The sequence below is a fragment of the Cibotium barometz genome, chromosome 43 (assembly GCF_041138505.1).
Source record: "Cibotium barometz isolate CiBa-2024 chromosome 43, ASM4113850v1, whole genome shotgun sequence".
In the NCBI taxonomy this organism is placed as follows: Eukaryota; Viridiplantae; Streptophyta; class Polypodiopsida; order Cyatheales; family Cibotiaceae; genus Cibotium; species Cibotium barometz.
The window spans coordinates 26,164,202-26,181,207 of NC_141088.1; positions in this window are offsets into that span (position 1 = coordinate 26,164,202).

Here is a 17,006-nt window from a genome sequence, read left to right on the forward strand (position 1 = left end):
TTTATTATAAAAGTGTTACTTTCATCATTATTGATTTTTATGCATAAAATAAATTTTTTTAATTATAAAAGTATTACTTTTATCATTATTGATTTTTATGCATAAAATGATGCATAAAAGACTTTTTTATTATTATAAAAGTATTACTTTCATCATTATTGATTTTTATGCATAAAATGATACATAAAAGAATTTGTTTTATTATAAAAGTGTTACTTTCATCAATCTTGATTTTTATGCATAAAATGATGCATAAAAGAATTTTTTTTATTATAAAAGTATTACTTTCATCATTATTGATTTTTATTCATAAATAGATGCATAAAAGAATTTTTATTATAAAAGTGTTACTTTCATAAAAAATGAATTTTTATGCATAAATAGATGCATAAAAGGATTTTCTTTTATATAAAAGTGTTACTTCCATAGAAGTTGGATTTTATGCAGAAATAGATACATATAAAAAAAATTTATATCAAAATAAGAGTTCTCTTTAATCATTGTTTAAATCCCATGAATATTGGTAAATGAATAAGTAAATACTCTGTGAAGGAAAATTCTACTGTTTCATATTCTCTAGAATGGTAATGAGAAAATTCAAAAGATCTATCGAAGTCAAAATTTTAGATAAATAATTAATTTATTCCTCATCGAAATTTGTGAGACTAGTTTTAAATTCAATGCATAGAAAGATGCATATTGGTTATTTTTTTATTTTAAAAGAGTGATTTTCATTAGATTTAAATTCTATGCATACAAAGATGCATATTGATTATTTTTTTTATTTTAAAAGAGTGATTTTCATTAGATTTAAGTTCTATGCATAGAAAGATACACATTGGATAAATTTTTTATTATAAAAGTGTTACTTTAACCAATATTGATTTTTATGCATAAAATGATGCATAAAAGAATTATTTTTATTATAAAAGTGTTACTTTCATCATTATTGATTTTTATCCATAAAATAAATTTTTTTAATTATAAAAGTATTACTTTTATCATTATTGATTTTTATGCATAAAAATGATGCATAAAAGACTTTTTTATTATTATAAAAGTATTACTTTCATCATTATTGATTTTTATGCATAAAATGATACATAAAAGAATTTGTTTTATTATAAAAGTGTTACTTTCATCAATCTTGATTTTTATGCATAAAATGATGCATAAAAGAATTTTTTTATTATAAAAGTATTACTTTCATCATTATTGATTTTTATGCATAAATAGATGCATAAAAGAATTTTTATTATAAAAGTGTTACTTTCATAAAAAATGAATTTTTATGCATAAATAGATGCATAAAAGGATTTTCTTTTATATAAAAGTGTTACTTCCATAGAAGTTGGATTTTATGCAGAAATAGATACATATAAAAAAATTTTATATCAAAATAAGAGTTCTCTTTAATCATTGTTTAAATCCCATGAATATTGGTAAATGAATAAGTAAATACTCTGTGAAGGAAAATTCTACTGTTTCATATTCTCTAGAATGGTAATGAGAAAATTCAAAAGATCTATCGAAGTCAAAATTTTAGATAAATAATTAATTTATTCCTCATCGAAATTTGTGAGACTAGTTTTAAATTCAATTAAGCAAAATACTCAATGAATGAAATTCAATAAAGTAGTAATTGAAATATTACCCTTCGAGAAAGTTAGTTCAGGCAAAACCTTTCCAGACTCAAACCCTGAATCAGACTATGTATTCTTTTGTATGCAAAAATAGCTCATCCTTTGTAAAAGCTATTGATCATATTTCTATGGACCAAGGAGTGCCAACAAGATTATGATGCACCAAAGCAAGCCTTGGCGAGTGCTCCAATCTTGTGAACACCTAATTGGGATCTCATCTTTCATGTACACATTGATGCCTCTAATTTTGCAACTGGATGTCTCCTAGCATAGCCAAGGGAACACAAATTGGACTATCCTATTAGTTTTGCAAGTCGGCAACTAGATGAGGCTGAAATCAATTACACCACCGCTGAGCATTGTTAGGAGAAATTGGCAAACCCCAAAATCATGTATAGGAGGGGTCAAGGCATGTGCATATGGCCTTGGTCCACTCAATTGATCTTGTTAGGTGTGATTGTTGGAGTAGTATTAAGGTCCCTTGCTTAATTACAAGTGACAAAGTGGTATGGATCATCTACAAGTGTGCTTGCATGGTGTGTTGGAATATTTCATCCTCTCATCATTGTACAAAAATAGCATATGTGTATTGCATGTGGCTGTGGCTCAAGAGATGATGAGAATTCCTTTGGAACTCTCTGTATGGTGTACTCTTGGTCTTAGTGGTGGGTGATGGCATTCGAAGATCACACTTAGACATGGCATTTGTAATGAAGTTATAACTATTAATCTTGGAGGTATTGCTCTTGAAAAACATCTATCAATGGCCCAAAGGTGATGTGGGCATGACTATGTGATGGTCTTGATGTGAGCCTTGAGAGGTGGGATAGATGGTGGTGTAGTAGGTGGCAGACTAGTGAGCGACAAGTGCCAGTGTGGTGGTGTTTGTGGTGTTGCATATGAACAAGGGCTTGGTCTTTAAAGCCTTAAAGACTAATGACTAAGGTTTAAACCTTAGTGTTGCCAAGGAGAATTAAGGTCGTGAGGTGACAACCACGAGCAAGGCATGGGATGTGGCGCATGGCAAACCTGGCTGACTGCAATATGGGAAGGCAGACTAATCCACGATGGCAGGTTGGGGGCTCCCATGGGCAAGCATATGGGTGCACGGTATGGAGAACAAGCAGAAGAAGGTGGTGATGATGATGATGCATCCAACAGGATTGAGATTGATCAAGAAGGGTATGGAGAGCAATGCCTTGTAGAGAAGAGGTGTTAACGAGCTAATGTGTGGCCGTGTTAAAGACCCAAAACTAAGCATTGTGAGAGAAGAAGCAAAGAACTGTTGTGTTTCATATATACATCAGGCATAACCATTAAGCTGGAAAATAAGCCTTGCATGCATTGTGATGTGTTGTTATGTGATGTCGATGATGTGGATGTCTGAGATATTCACCTTCTTTTGAATCTCTAATGTTGATGATGTTGATGATGTGAGATATTCACCTGCTTTTAAATCTCTAAGCATGGTTTTGATGCGAAGCTTGTAAATGACGAAAACATGGATTGAGGACTTTTTTTTGTACCTGCCTAAATAATACCCCTTATCATATCTAATTGTACTCTCTTAAATGATCACCACACTGATTATGTGGCTAAAGTCTTTCATTCACCTTATGTAGATGTACCATAGAGGAAGATATGGAGTTCTACTTTGGCTCCAAAGGATCTGGCAAGGAGTATAAGTTGAACAATCACAAAGAAGTTGAGGATATATTATATTTTAGGTTCCTTATTGAAATGGTTATCCTTACCCATAAGGTCACCTATATATTAAAGAGGACACTAGGTTTTTACTTGTATGCATCTACAAGAAAGCCTATAGCATGGACCCATATCTTGTTAAATCAACTCTGCAAGTAGAGCTTAAGAGTGTAGGTCCTCGCTCAAAGATAAAAATTGGGCAGTATTTACATTTTGTTCATTAGGGGATCTCCACCAGAGTACAGACCCTTGCTACTAATAGTATAGCCACTTAAGAGCACAAGGGGAACCCTACTTTCAGAAGGGGGAGGGGTCCCATAAGGGGATAAAGAAAAGTCCCTAAAGAAGGAATTGGAGGTGGAGAAGGTGGAGGTGCAAGCACAAGCAGAGGCACTTCGGGAATCTGGAGGTGGAGGTGGAGGTGTAGGCACAAGCAAAGGCACTTTGGGAATCTAGAGGGGTAGAAGGGCTGGAGCTAATGCAGACATCTTCAACAATTCCAAATGTGCCATGTTTAGAAGTGGAAAAGCCAGTGCAGACATCTTCAACAATTCTAGATGTGCCATGTTTAGAAGTGGCAAAGCCAGTGCAGACATCTTCAACAATTCCAGATGTGCCAAGAAGCAGATCTATTCCTTTAATCTTTCCAAATGAAGCAGAAGCAGTAGACACAGTTTTATTATAGGTTGCTTATAAGATTACCTCTAACTGTGCCATAAAAGCATCTACTGCATTTGCATCATTGATAGCTTAGAAAGAGGCTCTATAGAGAACGCTTTAAATATGTCTAGAGTTGAGCTCACAAAGTCCAAAGCCGAATTAGTAGACTTGTCCATAATTTGGAACAATGTGGTAGCCTTGGAAGTAGAACATGTGGCCTTGAAACAGGCTGTGGAGGTGCTGAGAGAAGATATAGTGCAATCTAATATAGATAATCTTGGAAGTAGAATTAGAAGCCTTGGAAGTAGAACAAGTGGGTTTGAAATAGACTATGGAGGCACTCAGAGAAGACATAGTGCAGATAATTTTAGAATGTAAGAGGAAATCCTATCAAAAATACATCTATGCAGAATTGAAGTGCAAATAATTTTAGAATGTAAAAGGAAATCCTATCAGAAATACAGAAGTGCAGAATTAAAGTGTCAAAATCTTATGACACGACATTTATTTTGCCAATTAATCAACATGAAGCATCCTCTAAAGCTAATCAAGAAAAACTCTAGATCTTCTAGAGCTGGATCTCGATGTGCAATGGATGCTGAAGATTTGGAGGTCTATGAGCTCACTCCTAATGATGTCGACACATGCGAAGCTCGCATCAAGCTACTGATGGAAGAATTATATGTTGGTTACATAGAGCAATTCAATTTTTTTAATTAATCTTAACCGTCAACCTAATGCCTTAATCAGAAAAAATTTAGATGACACATATAGAGTAGGCGGATCTAGAGGAGGTGGTTATAGAGGGCCACACTAGATTCCTATAGGGGTACCCATAAAGACTTCAAGGACTTAGTCATCTACATTAAAGCTGGAAAAATCAACAAGATAAAGGTAAAAAGGTGCTTATTGAGCATGATGAGCAGCTTAGCATGTTTAGAGAGAATGCATTATTTAAAAGGAATAGGCTAAAGCTTATCATCACAATTCAGAATAGCTGAAGAATGAAGTAACAACTTTAAAACTAGCTAACCAAGAGGTTGAGAAAAGAAATGCTTAACCGGAAGATCAACAAACTCAGGATGTTCAGAGAATCAACCAACTTAAGAAGAAAGCTAATGGATACAAGGAATTAAGAGCAGTTCTGGATAAGCTGCATGAGTATGAAGAGGAAATCAAGGACTTAAAGGCTTATCATGAAGAGTATGAAAATTTAATGAAAAGCAAGGACAAGCTCTTGGAGATACAAGACAAGGAACTGAAGAGTTATGTTTGAGTGTTGGAAAGAGAGCTAGAGAGATACACGAATTCCATCTAGAATGTAGTCGAGACTCTAAGGGCCGTCGACTTGCCCACAAGACAACTTGCCCATGCCATTGAATTGGGGTGTTGTGCAAAACATGGTAGCACATTTCAGCAAAGAAGTTATGCCTCTTGCACAATAGCCTCTAGATGATCCATATCCTTTTTCAAATTAGGATCATCCATCTGGATATTGACCTCTGCCGGATCAACACGTTCCACTGGTGCCAACATTAGACTCACATACAAAGGCGGGGATCAGTTCCGTGACTATTTGGCTAAAGTACCAGTCCAAAACTGGAACCTATTAATCTACAAAATTGGAACCTATTAATCTACAAAACTAGAATAAAATTTTTATTTTATTTATCTTCTCAAATAGATTCGAATAATTGTAGTCATCAAGTGGGTTCAAAATTTGTATGTGGGGTGGACTATCCACCATGTGTGCTAGGTGTTAGCTTATAAAATAACTCGCCATAACTTTATTATTATTCTTTATCTTAGTTTAGGGGTAGCTTAGGAATAAGATCCCAAAAGGTATGTCAGATTGGAGATGACTCATTGTTTCTCAATCCACATGATTATTATTACGCTAAGTGCTGATGTATATGCAGAAGAAGACAAAGAAGATATATATATATAAGAAATACAGATTTAGCTATGCATCTTTGTTCTGTAATTATATATGCGTAATGTATGTAATGTTCTCTATTCAGCGTGTAATCATTTTAATGTTCAATAATGTCACAATCATGATTAATTTTGAATCTATAAACTCTTTGTTAGATTATCTACCAACATGTGGTTCCCATTGGCTGAGCACAATACTATTGTTATCTAGGCCTTAGCACTGTTTATATGGTTTTGTAATGATAATTTGCATACCAAACCATATCTCTCTATGGAAATAAATATGGGTATTACATGTTGAGATATCGAGCTCTAGTGAGGCGGTGGACACTGATGACCCACCTGGGGGATAGGCCCCGCACTTACACCACTGGCATGGTTGGTGAGATCTTGGGAGATATGCGGCTAGTGGGATAACAGGCTGTGTGACAGCCACTCTAGAGACTGGCATAGTTATAGCGCCAGCTCATTTAGTCGGGTTCACACTATAGAGAACCCGTGTATGTATTTGGTTGAGTACCTTTCATATTGTGTGTACTCTTATTCTTGTATATGGTGTGTTGAGTGTTGAGTAGAGAAGAAGAAGATTTTCAGCCTCTCACCTTGTGTGTTCTCTATTAGGGTTTTGTGAGTGTGTGTGTGTGCTTGCAAGAGCTCAAGCTCTCTTCCCCCCTGCATCTTTTCATGGTATCAGAGCCTGGTTCATGCTAAGGGCTGAGCTGCAAGAAAGAGAACCACAGGAAGCGGTACGAGGATAAGAGCTTCAACTACTCTTCCCTATTATGTTGGTGACTACACCCTTGTCGGGAGCTCTACGGGAGGCACTGACAAACGATCTCCGATTGAGGAGCTTTCTTCGCGGGAGTGAAGCTATAGGGCAACTATATAGTCCTACGGACTGAAATTTTCGGGCCGAAAACGCGTTTCGGGCGCGTCTGGACCTCCGTTTTTCAGAAAGCAGGCGATTTCGAGCACTGCGGGTAAGTCATCGATTCTCTGCAGAACTCTGTTTTAAGAACTGCAGGAAGACAGATTGACTGTGCAGACACTGTGGGTGCTGCAAAGAGGTCTACAGTTGCCAATGGGTGTATGTATGTGCATTGAAGTCACTGGTTGTGACATTTGAGAGTACTGCAGTACCGCTGTGCAGAAAATACAGCATTTGTGCAGAAAAACCAAAGTGCAGTTTCTGGTAAAGTTGTGTGTTTGGCAAGATGTCAAATGATGGGATAACTCAGATTGTGGCTGAGAAGCTAGATAAGAATAACTTCCATGCTTGGAGGTTCAGGTTGACGAATTTCCTGATGGGAAAAGGTTATTGGGACTACATAGAAGGTGAGCATGAAGAGGCACTGGAGATACCGGATATAAATCCGACTGCTGCAGATGTGAAAGAGTTTAAAGACTGGAACCAAGGAGCTAGGAAAGTAATGTATTGGCTTTCCATTAGTATACAGGACACCATGATTGGGCACATTCAGGATGCCAAGTCCCCCAAGGAGGCGTGGGACACCTTGGTAAAGCTTTATGAAACAAATACCAAGGCACGTAAGATACAGTTGAAGAATGAACTTCATACTGTGGAGAAAAAGAGCATGTCTGTGAATGACTATGCGTTGAAGATAAAGGGTATTGTGGAATGACTATGCGTTGAAGATAAAGGGTATTGTGGAATCCCTTGCATCTATTGGTGTGTCAGTAGATGATGATGACAAGGTGGAAGTCTGTCTACGTGGTCTCGGGCCACAATACAAGGCGTTTAAGACGTCTATTCAGACTCGGGAAAACATTCCCAACTTTACAGATTTGGTGTCTATGCTGATTATCGAAGAGAAGAACTTGGGTGAAGACCAACAGTCTTCACAAAGCAAAAACAGTTCAGAGCAACAGGCCTTCTACACGAGTTCAGGAAGAGGACGAGGTAGAGGAGGTCGTGGACGCGGTCAAGGAGGTGGCCGAACAGGTAATCGGAATTATGGCCAGCAGTAGCAGCAACAACAGTCCCAGAATCAACAACAACAACAACACGCAGGTGGAAGAGGCAAATTCAGAGGCAGGGGGAGTCAAAGAGGCCGTGGAAATTGGCAAAGGCAGTACAATGATGCACGTGAATGCTATTATTGTGGTAAGCCTGGACATGTGCAGGCAGAATGTTATAAAAAGCAGGCTGACATGCAAAATGGGAAAGTGCAGCAAAACAACTATGCATCCTCAAGCAGAAATAATGAGGATAATGAAAGGTTGTTTGTTATGCAGCATGTTGTGAACGCCATGTCTGAAAATGTTGATGCAGCACAAAAAGATAATGTATGGTATGTGGATTCAGGCGCTTCGAACCACATGACAAGTCATGGGGAGTGGTTCAAGGAGATGAAAAACCCGGAAAGACCAGGTTTTGTGGAAACAGGGGATGACACTGCTCATCCAATTGCCCACGTTGGAGATGTGCCATTGTCTATGCAGGATGGCAAAGTGAAGTACCTTGCAGATGTACTTCATGTACCAAACATAACAAAGAATCTGGTTTCAGTTGGCCAGATGATTGAGCAGGGTTTGCAGGTTCGGTTTAACCCTGATGGGTGTTATGTTGAAGATTTCAAAGACAAGTGCAGGTTGGTTGCAAAAGGCAACAGAGTGGGCAGAATGTTTACATTGAATGTAGACATGCCTGAAATGAGTGCTGCGATGTTTGCAAATGGTTCAGGAGTTGTTGCAGACACAGACATATGGCATAAAAGAATTGGACATGTAAATGTACAGAGATTGAAGTCTATGCAGACAAAAGGAATTGTGACAGGGCTGCCAAAATTTAAAGTGGAAGGTATGCAGAAAATATGTGAAGCATGCCAATTTGGGAAGCAAACAAAGCATGTGTTTCCACGTAACAGATATGTGAGCAGAAATGCACTAGATCTTGTGCATTCAGATGTATGGGGTCCTACGAAGACCGTGTCTATGGGAGGCTGCAGGTACTATGTCACTTTCATTGATGACCACACAAGAAAAGTGTGGGTATATTTCATGAAGGAGAAGAGTGAGGTGTTCACTCACTTTCAGAATTTCAGAGTTTTGGTTGAAAAGCAAACAGGGAAATATGTAAAGTGCCTAAGGTCAGATGGAGGGGGAGAGTACTTCTCCAATGAGTTCTCTGAATTCTTGAAGAAGAATGGTATTCGGAGACAGTTCACATGCAGATATACTCCGCAGCAAAATGGAGTTGCTGAGCGGAAAAACAGGCACATTGCTGAGATTGCGCGAGCATTGATGGAAGAGAAGAATATGCCGCATTGCTATTGGGCTGAGGCTGTTTCTACAGCAGTATATATCATGAACAGGACTCCAACTGTAGCCATACATGATGTAACTCCAGAGGAGAGGTTTACTGGCAGAAAACCAGATTTGTCTCATCTGAAAGTCTTTGGATGCATTGCATATGTGCATGTGCCAGATGAGCTGAGAACTAAGCTGGATCCGAAAGCTGAAAAATGTGTGTTTATTGGGTATTCCCTTGAGCAAAAGGGATACAGGTGTTATAACCCTGCTACACGTGAGTTGAGGGTAAGCAGGGATGTTGTCTTTGATGAGATGAGCAGCTGGTATGCTGCTGAAAAAGAAGCTGTTGGGGCTGATGTGAGTGGAAGTGTGGTTGCACAGAATGCAGGTCAGCAATCACAGTCTTTGAGTGGACCAGGAGAGTCCTCATCTAGTGGGTCTGTTGATAGACCATGGAGTGGCAGGCTGCGTCATAATACCAGTCCTGCAAATGTGATTACTACATCACGTAAAGGAAAAGAGAAAGTGGTTGAGCCCCTTGGTATGCCTGACATTTCTGCAGGGCATTCTCATGTTGATGGAGAGTCTAGTGGCTCAGATATGAGCCTTGATGAGGAGCTTGGGATCCCAGCTATGAGAACACCTGGTGTAAAGAAGGCTATGGAAGCCATGAATGAAAAGCTGCGAAGATCAGGGAGAGTGAAGAACCCTGTGCAGAGATTTACATATGATGGTTATGTGGCACATCACTATGCATATATGGCAAAGGTTGTGCAGGTTGTTGAGCCCACATGCATTGATGAGGCTGTTAGAAATGTGTGTTGGGAGAAAGCTATGGATGAGGAGATGGATGCACTATATGGAAATGAAACTTGGGATTTAGTGCAATTGCCTGAAGGCAAGAAAGCCATTGGATGCAAGTGGGTGTACAAAGTTAAACATAACAGTGATGGAAGCATAAACAGGTACAAGGCTAGATTGGTAGCCAAAGGATATGCGCAGACATATGGGATTGATTATGAGGAAACTTTCAGCCCAGTTGCCAAGATGGCAACGGTGAGAGTTGTGATAGCAGTGCCTGCGTCAAAGCAATGGTCTTTACATCAGATGGATGTAAAGAATGCATTCTTGCATGGTGATTTGCAAGAAGAGGTGTATATGTTGCAGCCACCTGGTTATGAGGATGTGGGTCACCCCGAGCATGTTTGCAGGTTGAAGAAAGCCTTGTATGGCTTAAAGCAAGCACCAAGAGCATGGTCTGACAAGATTTCTGAATATCTTGTCACTATTGGCTTTCATGTAGCCAATGCAGATTTCTCGCTGTATGTGAGACATGGTGATAGAGGAGTTGTGCTTGTTGTCATCTATGTAGATGACTTGATCATTACGGGGGACCATGATGCAGAGATCTTCGATGTAAAGATCTTGCTTAGATAGAAGTTCGAGATGAAGAATCTGGGGGAGCTCAAATATTTCTTGGGCATTGAGGTGATTAGGTCACCACATGGTATTGGATTACTGCAGAGACAGTATGGCTTGGACATGTTGTCCAAGTATGGTATGACAGGCTGTAAGCCTATTTCCGTGCCATTGGATCAGAATGGCAAGTTGAGTGTAGATTCAGGAGAGATCTTGGAGGATCCTACTATGTACAGACGCATAGTAGGAAGTTTGATCTACATGACGATCACCAGACCAGATTTGAGCTATGCTGTTGGGTTGGTGAGTCAGTTTATGCAGGTTCCACGGAAACCGCATTTGGATGCAGTGAGACGCATACTGAGGTATGTGAAGTCTACTTTGCATTGTGGACTATTCTATGAGACTGGGACAGAGATATGTGTACATGGGTACACAGATGCTGATTGGGCGGGTAGTATCTCAGATAGAAGATCTACCAGTGGATTCATGTTTTCTTTGGGGAGTGCTGCTGTGACTTGGAGCAGCAAGAAGCAGCCTACGGTTGCTCTATCGAGTACAGAGGCCGAGTACAGAGGCCGAGTACAGAGGAGCTGCTATGGCAGCATGTGAGGTAGCTTGGTTGAGAAAGCTACTTGGAGATTTGGGTCTATCAGTGGATAGACAAGTTGTCATTTTCTGTGACAACATTAGCAGTATACAGTTGGCCAGGAACCCAGTCTTTCATGCTCGTACGAAGCACATAGAGGTCCACTACCACTTCGTCAGAGAGAAGGTCTTGGCAGGAGACCTTGACCTTGTTTATGTCAGCACAGAGGATCAGGTAGCTGACATCTTCACCAAAGCATTTGGTACAGAGAAGCTCCGCAGATTCAGGGCTTCGCTTGGTGTACATGAGATGGAGTTGAGCTCGAGGGGGAGTGTTGAGATATCGAGCTCTAGTGAGGCGGTGGACACTGATGACCCGCCTGGGGGATAGGCCCCGCACTTACACCACTGGCATGGTTGGTGAGATCTTGGGAGATATGCGGCCAGTGGGATGACAGGCTGTGTGACAGCCACTCTAGAGACTGGCATAGTTATAGCGCCAGCTCATTTAGTCGGGTTCACACTATAGAGAACCCGTGTATGTATTTGGTTGAGTACCTTTCATATTGTGTGTACTCTTATTCTTGTATATGGTGTGTTGAGTGTTGAGTAGAGAAGAAGAAGATTTTCAGCCTCTCACCTTGTGTGTTCTCTATTAGGGTTTTGTGAGTGTGTGTGTGTGCTTGCAAGAGCTCAAGCTCTCTTCCCCCCTGCATCTTTTCATTACATAGATAGATGATGCAGCCAATAGCTTGTTGTTGATAAAGTGATGCATCAAATGGTTCACCTACATCTATCTTGGAGACACTAAGCCTAGCACATATCTCTACTGGTGTAACAATAGTCATACAATCTTCAAGACCAAACCATGTAAGCAGCCTTTGTATATGTACTTTGAATGTAACATCACAATACCATCATCACACTACATAATTTGTCTCTACTACTGCTAGTGTTGCACAATACAATCTTCAAGACCAAACCATGTAAGTAGCCTCTGTATGTACTTTGACTATAACATCACAATACCATCATCATGTTGTATAATTTATATGCCCAAATAATAATGCAATGATCCCAAATCTGTTATCTCAAATGACACATATATCTCATCCTTGAAGGTTGAAATCTTCTCCTTATTAGGGCCTATGAGCAACATGTCATTAACGTATAAAGAAATGACTAAAAGATAATATTTACTTCTCTTTACATAGAGGGTACTCTCGGTTGGACTGTTACAAAAATCATTTGCAACCAAGTATGCATTTAGCTTCTCATGCCATGCTCTAGGAGCCTACTTAAGGCCATATGAAGCTTTTCTTAACATACACACTTTAAATTCTTGCCCCTTCTCAATAAAACCATGAGGTTGAGATACATAAACCTCCTCATGCAAGGCCGTATAAAGCTTCTCTTAATGTGCATACTTTAGATTCCTGCCCCTTCTTAACAAAACCATGAGATTGAGATACATTAACCTCCTCATGTAAGTCACCATCTAAGAAGGTAGTCCTGATATTCCAATTGATGGACATTCCAACCATGATGTGCTGCCAATGTAATAATACACCAACTGGTGGACATTCCAACCACGATGTGCTACCATGTAATAGTATATAACTGATCGTAGTTATACAAGATGGGGGTGAAAAGGTCACATCATAATCTATGCCCTTCTCTTTATCATAACCCTTGGCAACAAGACTTGCCTTGTAGCAATCAATGCTACCATCATCTTTATGCCTTAGCTTATAAACCCACTTTGTACTAATGGACTTTTGACTATAAGTCAAATCTTCTAATCACCTAAATACCGTGTCATTTTTTAGGATTAAGTCATATCCATATGTTCTTCCTCTCAGCCACACCATTTTGCAAAGGTGTATAAGGCATTGTGCATTGATGTTTTATGCCTCTTTCAACTATATATTGCCTCTTTCAACTATATATACATGAAACTCCTTTGACATATTGCCTCTTTCAACTATATATACATGAAACACCTTTGACATATACTCCCCCCCTCAATCTATACCTCAACCTATATGAAGGGTGCCAACTTTTCATGTAGACACATTTTCAACCATATAAACAAAGTGTCTAAAGCATGTAAAAATCTTAGGTGTGTCTAGAGTAATCATCGATAAAAGTCACAAAGTAGAGATATCCCCCGATCGGTGGTGTCCTCCTGGCATACATCACTACATATAATCTATAATTTATAGATAGCCCTAACAAATCCACCTTTCGAGAATGATGCATGTTGCATCTTTCCAAAAATGCACCCCTCACATACATGTTTGATGGGGGTCTCAAGCTTTGGCAACTTAACACCATCTCTTGCCTTTTAAGCTACAACAAACTACAACATGCCATACCTCCATGTCACTTATAGCACGTGTGGTAGTAATTCAACAAGCATTATGTGCCAATGTCTCATACCTATCTAGTTTGTAAAGCCCATAGCTTAGAGCACCAGATACCACAGTGATATCTCCATCACTTCAGTCATGAACTGTACACTTATCATCACCAAATTATCCCACTAAGCTTGCTCTAGCAAAGCAAAGACTGACATCAAGCTTTTTTTAATGCCTTATGAGAAAGTGATATGTCCCATCATTTGGAGTTGTGAAAATAACCTTACTAACTCCTTTCACTAGATACGAGGAGTTGTTTTCACATGTGATTGTTCCTTATTGAGGAGCAAGCTCAAGTGAGGAGTTGTTTTCACATGTGATTCTTCCTTATTGAGGAGCAAGCTCAAGTGAGGAAAATAAATCACGCTGAGAAGTAATGTCTTGCTAGTATCACTATCAAAGTACCAGACATGTTGATTTTTCACTGACAGGCATACATCATGGATAATAGTAATGTTCTTACTAGTACCACTATCAAAGTACCAGGACACGCTGATTTGTGACTGACATGCATACGTCATAGACAAAAGGAACATAACTGCAGTGCACAATGAATGTCTAATTATCTTATGCATAGTTCATTTGCTCCTTCTTTTTATCACTTGGTGCTGATGTATTAGCCCATAGCCATGCCTGACTCTTTATTCTTTTCCTTCTCCAACATTGGCATCCTTTCCACCTTTTCCAAAATACTAGATTGATTTTGCCTTTGGCTTATACCTTGAGAAAAAGGCTTTGTCTTTACCTTTTTGACTTGCAGTAAAGTGATCTCCCACATACATGAAAAGATGCAGGGGGGAAGAGAGCTTGAGCTCTTGCAAGCACACACACACACACACTCACAAAACCCTAAAGAGAACACACAAGGTGAGAGGCTGAAAATCTTCTTCTTCTTCACTCAACACTCAACACACCATATACAAGAATAAGAGTACACACAATATGAAAGGTACTCAACCAAATACATACACGGGTTCTCTATAGTGTGAACCCGACTAAATGAGCTGGCGCTATAACTATGCCAGTCTCTAGAATGGCTATCACACAGCCTGTCATCCCACTGGCCGCATATCACCCAAGATCTCACCAACCATGCCAGTGGTGTAAGTGTGGGGCCTATCCCCCAGGTGGGTCATCAGTGTCCACCGCCTCACTAGACGAGCTCGATATCTCAACACTCCCCCTCGAGCTCAACTCCATCTCATGTACACCAAGCGAAGCTCTAAATCTGCGGAGCTTCTCTGTACCCAATGCTTTGGTGAAGATGTCAGCTACCTGATCCTCTGTGTTGACATAAACAAGGTCAAGATCTCCTGCCAAGACCTTCTCTCTGACGAAGTGGTAGTGGACCTCTATGTGCTTCATACGAGCATGAAAGACTGGGTTCCTAGCCAACTGTATACTGCTAATGTTGTCACAGAAAATGAGAACTTGTCTATCCACTGATAGACCCAAATCTGCAAGTAGCTTTCTCAACCAAGCTACCTCACATGCTGCCATAGCAGCTTCTCTATACTCGGCCTCTGTATACTGGATAGAGCAACCGTAGGCTACTTCTTGCTGCTCCAAGTCACAGCAGCACTCCCCAAAGAAAACATGAATCCACTAGTAGATCTTCTATCTGAGATACTACCAGCCCAATCAGCATCTGTGTACCCATGTACACATATCTATGTCCCAATCTCATAGAATAGTCCACAATGCAAAGTCGACTTCATATACCTCAGTATGCGTCTCACTGCATCCAAATGCAGTTTCCGTGGAACCTGCATAAACTGACTCACCAACCCAACAGCATAGCTCAAATCTGGTCTGGTGATCGTCATGTAGATCAAACTTCCTACTATGCGCCTGTACATAGTAGGATCCTCCAAGATCTCTCCTGAATCTGCACTCAACTTGCCATTCTGATCCAATGGCACAGAAATAGGCTTACAGCCTATCATACCATACTTGGACAACATGTTCAAGCCATACTGTCTCTGCAGTAATCCAATACCATGTGGTGACCTAATCACCTCAATGCCCAAGAAATATCTGAGCTCCCCCAGATCGTTCATCTCGAACTTCTATCTAAGCAAGATCTTCACATCAAAGATCTCTGCATCATGGTCCCCCGTAATGATCAAGTCATCTACATAGATGACAACAAGCACAACTCCTCTATCACCATGTCTCACATACAGCGAGAAATCTGTATTGGCTACATGAAAGCCAATAGTGACAAGATATTCAGAAATCTTGTCAGACCATGCTCTTGGTACTTGCTTTAAGCCATACAAGGCTTTCTTCAACCTGCAAACATGCTCGAGGTGACCCACATCCTCATAACCAGGTGGCTACAACATATACACCTCTTCTTGCAAATCCCCATGCAAGAATGCATTCTTTACATCCATCTGATGTAAAGACCATTGCTTTGACACAACCACTACTATCACAACTCTCACCATTGCCATCTTGGCAACTGGGCTGAAAGTTTCCTCATAATCAATCCCATATGTTTGTGCATATCCTTTGGCTACCAATCTAGCCTTGTACCTGTTTATGCTTCCGTCATCACTGTTATGTTTAACTTTGTACACCCACTTGCATCCAATGGCTTTCTTGCCTTCACGCAATTGCACTAAATCCCAGGTTTTATTTCCATATATTGCATCCATCTCCTCATCCATAGCTTTCTCCCAACACACATTTCCAACAGCCTCATCAATGCATGTGGGCTCTACAACCTGCACAACCTTTGCCATATATGCATAGTGATGTGCCACATAACCATCATGTGTAAATCTTTGCACAGGGTTCTTCACTCTCCCTGATCTTCGTAGCTTTTCATTCATGGATTCCATAGCCTTCTTTACACCAAGTGTTCTCATAGCTGGGATCCCAAGTTCCTCATCAAGTCTCATATCTGAGCCACTAGACTCTCCATCAACATGAGAATGCCCTACAGAAATGTCAGGCATACCAAGGGGCTCAACCACTTTCTCTTTTCCTTTACGTGATGTACTAATCACATTTGCAGGACTGGTATTATGATGCAGCCTGTCACTCCATGGTCTATCAATAGACCCACTAGATGAGGACTCTCCTGGTCCACTCAAAGACTGTGATTGCTGACCTGCATTCTGTGCAACCACACTTCCACTCACATCAACCCCAACAGCTTCTTTTTCAGCAGCATACCAGCTGCTCATCTCATCAAAGACAACATCCCTACTTACCCTCAACTCACGTGTAGCAGGGTTATAACACCTGTATAGCAGGGTTATAACACCTGTATCCCTTTTGCTCAAGGGAGTATCCAATAAACACACATTTTTCAGCTTTTGGATCCAGCTTAGTTCTCAGCTCATCTGGCACA